This window comes from Mustela putorius, unplaced genomic scaffold, assembly GCF_011764305.1.
Source record: "Mustela putorius furo isolate JIRA1106 unplaced genomic scaffold, ASM1176430v1.1 tig00002144_pilon_pilon_pilon, whole genome shotgun sequence".
In the NCBI taxonomy this organism is placed as follows: Eukaryota; Metazoa; Chordata; class Mammalia; order Carnivora; family Mustelidae; genus Mustela; species Mustela putorius.
Genome location: NW_025421955.1, coordinates 176,123 through 184,424, shown reverse-complemented (window position 1 = coordinate 184,424; position 8,302 = coordinate 176,123). Strand labels below are relative to the sequence as shown.

General features: G+C 34.4%; 1 pseudogene; it reads left to right on the top strand.

The window, feature by feature from the left end:
• The first annotated feature begins 267 nt into the window (after positions 1–267).
• On the top strand, positions 268–7,068 carry LOC101679091 (annotated as a pseudogene).
• The last annotated feature ends 1,234 nt before the right edge of the window (positions 7,069–8,302 follow it).

Genomic DNA, 8,302 nt, shown 5'->3' with positions numbered 1-8,302 from the left:
TATTTTTAAAAAGAGCAACCTTTTCAATTTATTAGTTGTATTTTCTATTTACTAATGATTCACACCTTTTATTAAGTACCTCTTTCTTTTTCCATTAGGATTATTGTGTTGCTCTTTCTTCCCTTACCTTTTACATTGGATGGTTATGCAATGTATTGTCTATTTAAAAACATGCATTTAGAGAGACGGGTTTTTAAACCTTGGAGTGAGGTTCTGACTACCTAAGGCTGCTGCTGTGCAGAGACCCTGGGTGAAGCCACCGTCACCATGTCTGACCAGGAAGCAATACCTAAAACTGAGCACTTGGGGCATAAGAAGGAAGGAGAATACATTAAACTCAAAGTCACTGGACAGGATAGCAGTGAGATTCACTTCAAGGTGAAAATGACAACACATCTCAAGAAACTCAAAGAATCATACTGTTAAAGACGGGGAGTGCCAATGAATATAATATGATAATCACACTCTAAAAGAACTGGGAATGGAGGAAGAAGATGTGATTGAAGTTTATCAGGAACAAACCGGGGGTCATTCAAAGATTGAGTTATTACTTTTATTTTCTTTACCTTCAATCCTTTTTTATTTTTAAGAACAGTTCTTTTGTAATGTGGTGTTCAAAACAGAATTGAAAACTGGCACCCCATTCTTTAAAACATCTGCCTATTACTCATTTCACTTGTTTTCATTGTGCTGATTTCTGGTGATCAAAATCTCAGCCCCCTTCATATTGTCCTTCCCTTTTTATTTTTATTTATTTATTTATTTATTTATTTATTTTTAAAGATTTTATTTATTTATCAGAGAGAGAGGGCGAGAGAGCAAACTCAAACACACAAAACACTCAAACTCAACACACACAAAACAGACAATCATATCAAAAAATGGGCAGATGATATGAACAGACACTTTTTAAAAAAATGTATTCCCAACAGTTTATCTTTGCTTTTGTTTCCTTTGCCTCAGGAGATTTATCTAGAAAAATATTACTAGGGCGAGTATCAGAGAAATTACTCCCTCGGCTCTCTCCTAGGATTTTTATGGTTTCAGTTCTCACATTTAGGTCTTTATTTAGGAGGTTTTTTTGTGTATGGTGTAAGAAAAGTGATTCAGTTTCACTCTTTTGTGTATGGTTGTCCAGTTTTCCCAACACCATTTGTTGAAGAGACTGTCTTTTTCCCATTGCATGTTCTTTTCTACTTTGTTGAAGATTAATTGACCATATAATTGTGGGTTTATTATAGCTTTTCTATTCTGTTCCATTTATGTATGTGTGTATTTTTCTGTCACTACAATACTGTTTTGATTATTACAACTTTGTAGTATAACTCCAAGTTTGGAATGTGATGCCTCCAGCTTTGCCTGCCCCCCAAACCAAGATTGCTTTGGCTTTTCAGGGTCTTTGGTGGTTCCATACAAATTTTAAGTTTTTTTGTTCTAGTTCTGCGAAAAATGCTGTTGGCATTTTGATAGGGTTTGCATTAGATCTGTAGATTGTTTTGAGTCATGTAGACATCTTAAGAACATTTGGTCTTCCAATCCATGAGCATGGAATGCCTTTCCATTTTTTGTTGTCTTGTTCAATTTCTTTCATCACTGTTTTATTGTTTTCAGAGTACAGGTCTCTCATCTCTTTGGTTAAGTTTATTCTAGGTATTTTATCATTTTTGACACAATTATAAATGGGGTTGTTTTCTTTTTTTTAAAAAAAAGATTTTATTCATTCATTTGAGAGGGAGAGAGACAGAGATAACAAGAGAGAGCACAAGCAGGGAGGAAAGGGAGAAGCAGGCTCCCCACTGAGCAGGAAGCCTAATGCAGGGCTTGATCCCAGGATCATAACCTGAGCCAAAGGCAGATGCTTAGCCAACTGAGCCACCCAGGCATCCCTGGAATTGTTCTCTTAATTGCTGTTTCTATCACTTTATTATTAACATACAGAAGTACAACAGATCTGCACACTGATTTTGTATTCTGTAACTTTACTGAATTCATTTAACATTTGTAGTATGCATGCCTTAAACTTATACAATAATGTATGTCATTTAGTTATTAATAAAACTGGAAGAACATTAAATCATTACATACAGACATCTCTCTCTTTTTTTGTAGTTTCAAATTTTTATTTAAATTCCTGTTAGTTGGAGCACCTGGGTGGCTCAGTGGATTAAAGCCTCCGCCTTTGGCCCAGGTCATGATCCCAGGGTCCTGGGATCCAGCCCCGCATCGGGCTCTCTGCTCAGCAGGGAGCCTGCTTCCCCCCCAACCCTGCCTGCCTCTCTACTTGTGATCTCTGTCTGTCAAATAAAAAAAAAATTCCTGTTAGTTAACATACAGTGTAATAATTAGTTTTAGGAGTAGAATTTAGTGATTCATCACTTACATTCAACACCCAGTGCTCATCACAAGTGCCCTCCTTAATATCTATCATCCGTTTAACTCATCTCCCTGCCCAATTCCCCTTCAGTATCTCTCAATTTTTTCTCTATAGTTAAGAATATGTTTTATGGTTTGTCTCTCTTTTTTTCTCTTATGAAATACATAGATTAGAAAGCTAACAGCAAAAAAGGAGATAATTTTAAGGAAATGATTTTGCAACAATGATGTTTATACCATACGTATCTATTCATATACAAAAGCATTAGATTTCATTTTCTTAGACTATGATAAAATAAACAGAAAGGAAACAAGAGGTGATTCTTTGCTTAACAATTTCTGTAACTGAAGAGGTATTAGTTCCTCAAAAATTCATTTGTTATGGAAAAAGAATATCCAAACAATACAGATTTGGATCTACAATTATTTTTATCTTAATTACATTCAGTTAATTAACATGTAGTATATAATTACTTTCAGAGGTAGAGTTAAGTGATTCATCAGTTGTATATTAAACCCAGTGTTCATTACATCACATGTCCTCCTTAATGCCCATTAATGCCCATTACCCACTTACCCCATCCTCCCACTCTCCTCCCCTCCAGCAACCCTTAGTTTGTTTCCTATGGTTAAGAGTCTCTTTTGGTTTGTCTTTCTCTGATTTCATTTTGTCTTATTTTTCCCTCCCTTCCTCTATGCTCCTGTGTTTTGTTTCTTAAATTCCACATAGGAGTGAAATCATATGATAATTGTATTTCTGTGATTGACTTATTTTGCTTAGTATAATACCCTCTAGTTCCATTCATATTGTTGCAAATGGCAAGATTTCATTTTTTCATGGCTGAGTAATATTCCATGGATCTACAATTATTTTTAATAGCATGTTTAAATTTTGGCAGAGACATAAATTCCCTGATCTGGAAGATCAGATTTCAGGAGGATGACTCTGTTGTTCTTTGCTACACTCTCTTCCATCTCCCAATTTTTTTTTACATACATGTTTTCATTGAAGTGTTACGGGAAAGTTTAGAAGTCCTAAGTGTACTGTTCCATGAAATTTAACAAAGTTAACATACTTACGTAATCCCCACTCTGAGCCAAATGTTAGTATATTACATAGCTCCTAGGCCCTCTTGTGCCACTTCCCCAGTCATCCTTACTGCTCTCTTGCAAAAGTAACCATAATCCTCACCTTCAGCACCATGGTCTAGTTTTGTCTGATTTTAAATTTATGTAAATAGAATCATATGGCACAGAGTCCTTTTTCATTAGTTTTTTTTTTTTTACTCAACACTGCTTTCCTGTGTTTTATCCATACTCCTGGGTCTGGTAGTTACTTATCACTGTTCTGCTACATTGTATTCCATAATATGAATAGAGCATATTTACTAATTAATTGTACCTATTATGAACATTCGGGTACTTTTTCATCTGGCATATTATATATTGTGCTATGTAAACAATCTTGTACATGTTTTTGGTGATAATTATACTCATTTATATGTATTTCTCTAAGTATTTGCTTAGTGAGAAACTGCTAGGTCATAGGACATTGCATATATTCAGCTTTATTATATGTTACCAAGGAGATTCCCAAAAGGTCATATCAACACGCAGTCTCATCAGTTGTGTATTAAAGTTCATTTTTCCTCACATTCTCATCAAGATTTGGTATTTATTTTTTCATTTAAGCCACCCAAGTTGACACAGAGGATGTTTCATAGGTATATCAATATAGGCTTAATTTCTAGATGCCTAATGATATGAAGAACTTTCTCATGTAATTTTTAGTTATTTGGAATCTTGTTTTGTAAAGTACTTATTACAGATTATTGTCTTTTTTGCTATTGATTTGTCAGTCTTGTTTTTGTTATTTTTAGTATTCTTTATACATCCTAAGTGAAATAATGTTTTTGCAGACATGTATTGCAAACATGCATCTCATTCTGTGGCTTACCTGTTAATTCTCTGAATAGTATCTTTTGATAAATAGAAATTTGTGTTAATGGTAAAAATTAAAATTATTATCAATTTTTATCTTGTATAACTTGCATATACACTTACATAAACTTTTGAAAAAGTACCTGTAGCTCTCTGGACTTTGCTTAAAATTTTTTGCTTAAAAATTTTTCATTAGGTTACAAATGAAATCTTGTCTCATTCTTTAAAGGGTAAGTGTTACAAACAAATACTACCTGACCACAATGTAGTTAAACTGCAAATTATAAACAAAATAAGAAAGCACAAAGGGCCTTCCACCTGGAATTTTTAAAGTCTATTAAGGAAATTACTGACTATGTTTTCTTCTAGGAGTTTTATAGTTTCAGGTCTCTTATTTAGGTCCTTAATCTACTTGGAGATTATTTTTGTGTATGATGTAATAAAGTGATCCAGTCTCATTTTTCTTTTGCATATAGCTGTCCAGTTTCCCCAACATCAGTTGTTGAAGAGACTGTCTTCCTCTGTTGTATATTTTCACTGTTTTTGTTATCCTTAATTGACCAAATAACATGGGTTTATTCCTGGGTTTTCTATTAGGTTGCATTGATCTATGTGTCTATTTTTGCACCTGTACCATACTGTTTTGATTACTAAAGATTTGTGGTATATTTTGAAATCTGAGATTTGTGATACCTCCAACTTTGTCCCTCTTTCTCAAGATTTCTTTGTCACTGGGTGTAGAAACATTTTTCTGTCTCCTCAGGCAAGGAAAACCAAAATAAATAAATAAATAAATAAACTATTGGGACTACACCACAGCCAAAACCCTTTATGCACTCAAGGAAACCATCAACAAAACAAAAAGACAACCCACCCAATGAGACAAGATATTTGTAAATGATATATCTGATAAAGAGTTAGGGAGAACTGAATGAGAAGAAATCAGAGAGGAAGACAAAAAATGAGAGACTCTGGGCTCTGGAAAACAAACTGAGGGTTACAGAAAGGAGGGGGTTAGGGGATGAGGTAACTGGGTGTTAGGTATTAAGGAAGGCATGTTTTGTGATGAGCACTGGGTATTATATGCAACTAACTAATCATTGAACACTACATCAAATCAAATGATGTACTATATGTTGGTTAACTGAGGATAATAACTAAAAAAAGAGTTACTATCCAAAATCTATGAAGAACTTACCAAACAACACCCCCAAAACAAATAATCCATTTAATAAATGGGCAGAAGACAGCAATAGTTATTTTTCCAAAGCAGATCTCCAGGTGCCTAACAGACATATGGAATGATACTGATCATCAGGGAAATGCAAATCAAAACCACAATGAAATATCACCTCACAATTGTCAGAATGGCTAAAATAAAAAAAGACAAAAAATGGCAAATATTGACAAGGATATGACAAGGAGAAACTTTGTACATTGTTGGCAGGAATGCAATCCAGTGCAGTCACTGTGGAAAACAGTATGGAGTTTCCACAAAAAGATAAAAATAAGGTATATGATCCAGTAATTGCCCTACTGAGTATTTACCTAAAGAATATAAAGACACTAATTCATGCCTATGTTTATTGTGGAATTATTGACAATAGCCAAAATATGGTAGATGAATGGGTAAAGCAGATGAAATGGAACATTACAGAGCCATAAAAAGATTAAATGGTGCCATTTGAGACAACATGAATGGATCTAAAGGGTATTATGCGAAATGAAACAAGTCAGACTGAGGAAGCCAAATACCATGATTTGATACATAAGTGGAATGTAAAAATATTAATAAAGAAACAAAAAGTAGAATCTGACCTGTAAATACAGAGGACAAAATGATGGTTGCCAGAGAGGAGGGGGGTGGGGGTTGGGCAAATGGGTGAAGAAGAATGAGAGATACAGTAGTGGAATGAATAAGGCATGGGAATAAAAGGCACAGCCCAAGGAATATAGGCAATGATATTGTAACAGCAATGTATGGGGACAGGTGGTAGCTACACTTGTGGTGAACATAGCATACTATATCAACTTGTCAATCATATTATTATACACCTGAAAGTAATGGAACATTATGTGTCAACTCCACAAAAGAATGAATGAATGAATGCATGCAAGCATGAGGTAGAATGTATTAAAATTCAGTCCTCTACGTTATGGACATTTTCTTCTATGTTTTCCTCTAAAATCTTTATCATTTTACTTTTCACATTTAGATCAGAAATACTTCTCAGATTGATTTTTTTGTATATTATGCAGAAGGAGTAAAGATTTTCCTTTTCCCCTAGCTATATGGAATAGACAAAGCACAATGAAATCTTTTACCACTGCAATCTTTTACCCACTGCAATGTAATACTAGCTTGTCATAAATGAAGTGATTGTGTATATGTACATGTGTTTCTGGATTCTCTAGTCTGTTTATTTGGTCTAGTTTTTATTCTTGTACTAGTTCACAGTCTCTTAATTACTATGGTTCTCTTTCTTTAAAAAAAGATTTTATTTATTTGACAGACAGAGATAACAAGTAGGCAGAGAGGCAGTGAGAGAGAGAGGAGGAAGAAGGCTCCCTGCTGAGCAGAGAGCCCAATGTGGGGCTCGATCCCAGGACCCTGGAATCATGACCTGAGCCGAAGTCAGAGGCTTTAACCCACTGAGGTACCCAGGCACCCCAATTACTATGATTTTCTAATAAGTGTTATTATCTGATAATGTGAGTCCTCCAGTTTGTTATTCTTCTTTAAGATTGTCTTAGCGCTTCTTCCTTTGTGTTTCTATGTCCATTTTAGGATCATCTTGCTAATCTCCATCAAAATAAACATATTATAATGTCTACTGGCATTCCATAAGATTTGTAGAGAATTTGGAGAAATTTTTACATATTTACAAAACTGATTCTTCCAATACAGGAACATGGTATTTATTTGGAATTAAAGAAAATTATTTAAATTCCAGTCAGTTAACAAAGAGTGTAATATTAGTTTCAAGTGTACAATACAATGATTCAGCACTTCCATACCAACCCGGTGATCATCATGACAAGTGCACTGCTTTGTGCCATCACCTATTTCACCCATCGCCTCACCCATTTCTCATCTAGTAACCAGCAGTTTGTTCTCTGTAGTTAAGAATCTGTTTCATGGTTTGCCTCTCTCTCTCTCTTTCTTTTTCCCATTGCACATTTGTTTTGTTTCTTAAATCCCATATACGAGTGAAATCATATGGTATTTGAATTTTTAAATTTCTTCGAATAGTATTTTGTGGTTTACATTGCAGAGACCTTGTAGTTCTTTCATTTGGCTGGTTCCTTTGTATTTTGTCTTTTAAATACTGTTGTGTGTAGTGTGGTTCTAAATTTATCTATCTATCTATCTATCTATCTATCTATCTATTCATGTATTTATTTGACAGACAGAGAGCACAAGTAGGCAGAGAGGCAGGTGGGGTTTAGGGGGGAAGAAGGCTCCCTGAAAGCAAAGAGCCAGTTGCGGGGATCGATTTTTTTTTTTTAAGCATTTGTTGATTGCTAAGCTATACAAAATGATTTGTTTTTAAATGTTGGCCTTATACACTGTGACCTTGCTAAACTCATTTATATATTCTAAGAGCTCATAGGTCCTTTTGAATTGTATATGCATATAACTATATCATCTGTGAGTAAAGACATTTTAATTCGTTTTTTCTCAGTATGATTGATTGATTGATTTTGCTCTACTTCACTAGCCAGGATTCTTCGTATATTTTTGAACACAAGTGGGGATAATGGCCATTTTGCGTCATTCCCAACATTCCAAGTCTCAGGAAGAACACTTGTTCATTTACCATTAATTAAGATTTTTGGTGTGGATTCCAGAACAATTTTCTTCTATCCCTTTGTTTTACAGGAGTTTTTCAAATTAAATAATGTATGGCTGTTGAATTTGTGAAATTGTTTTTCTGCACTTAATTTCATTATCATATGATTTTTCTCCTCTTTTGAATGTAGGAAT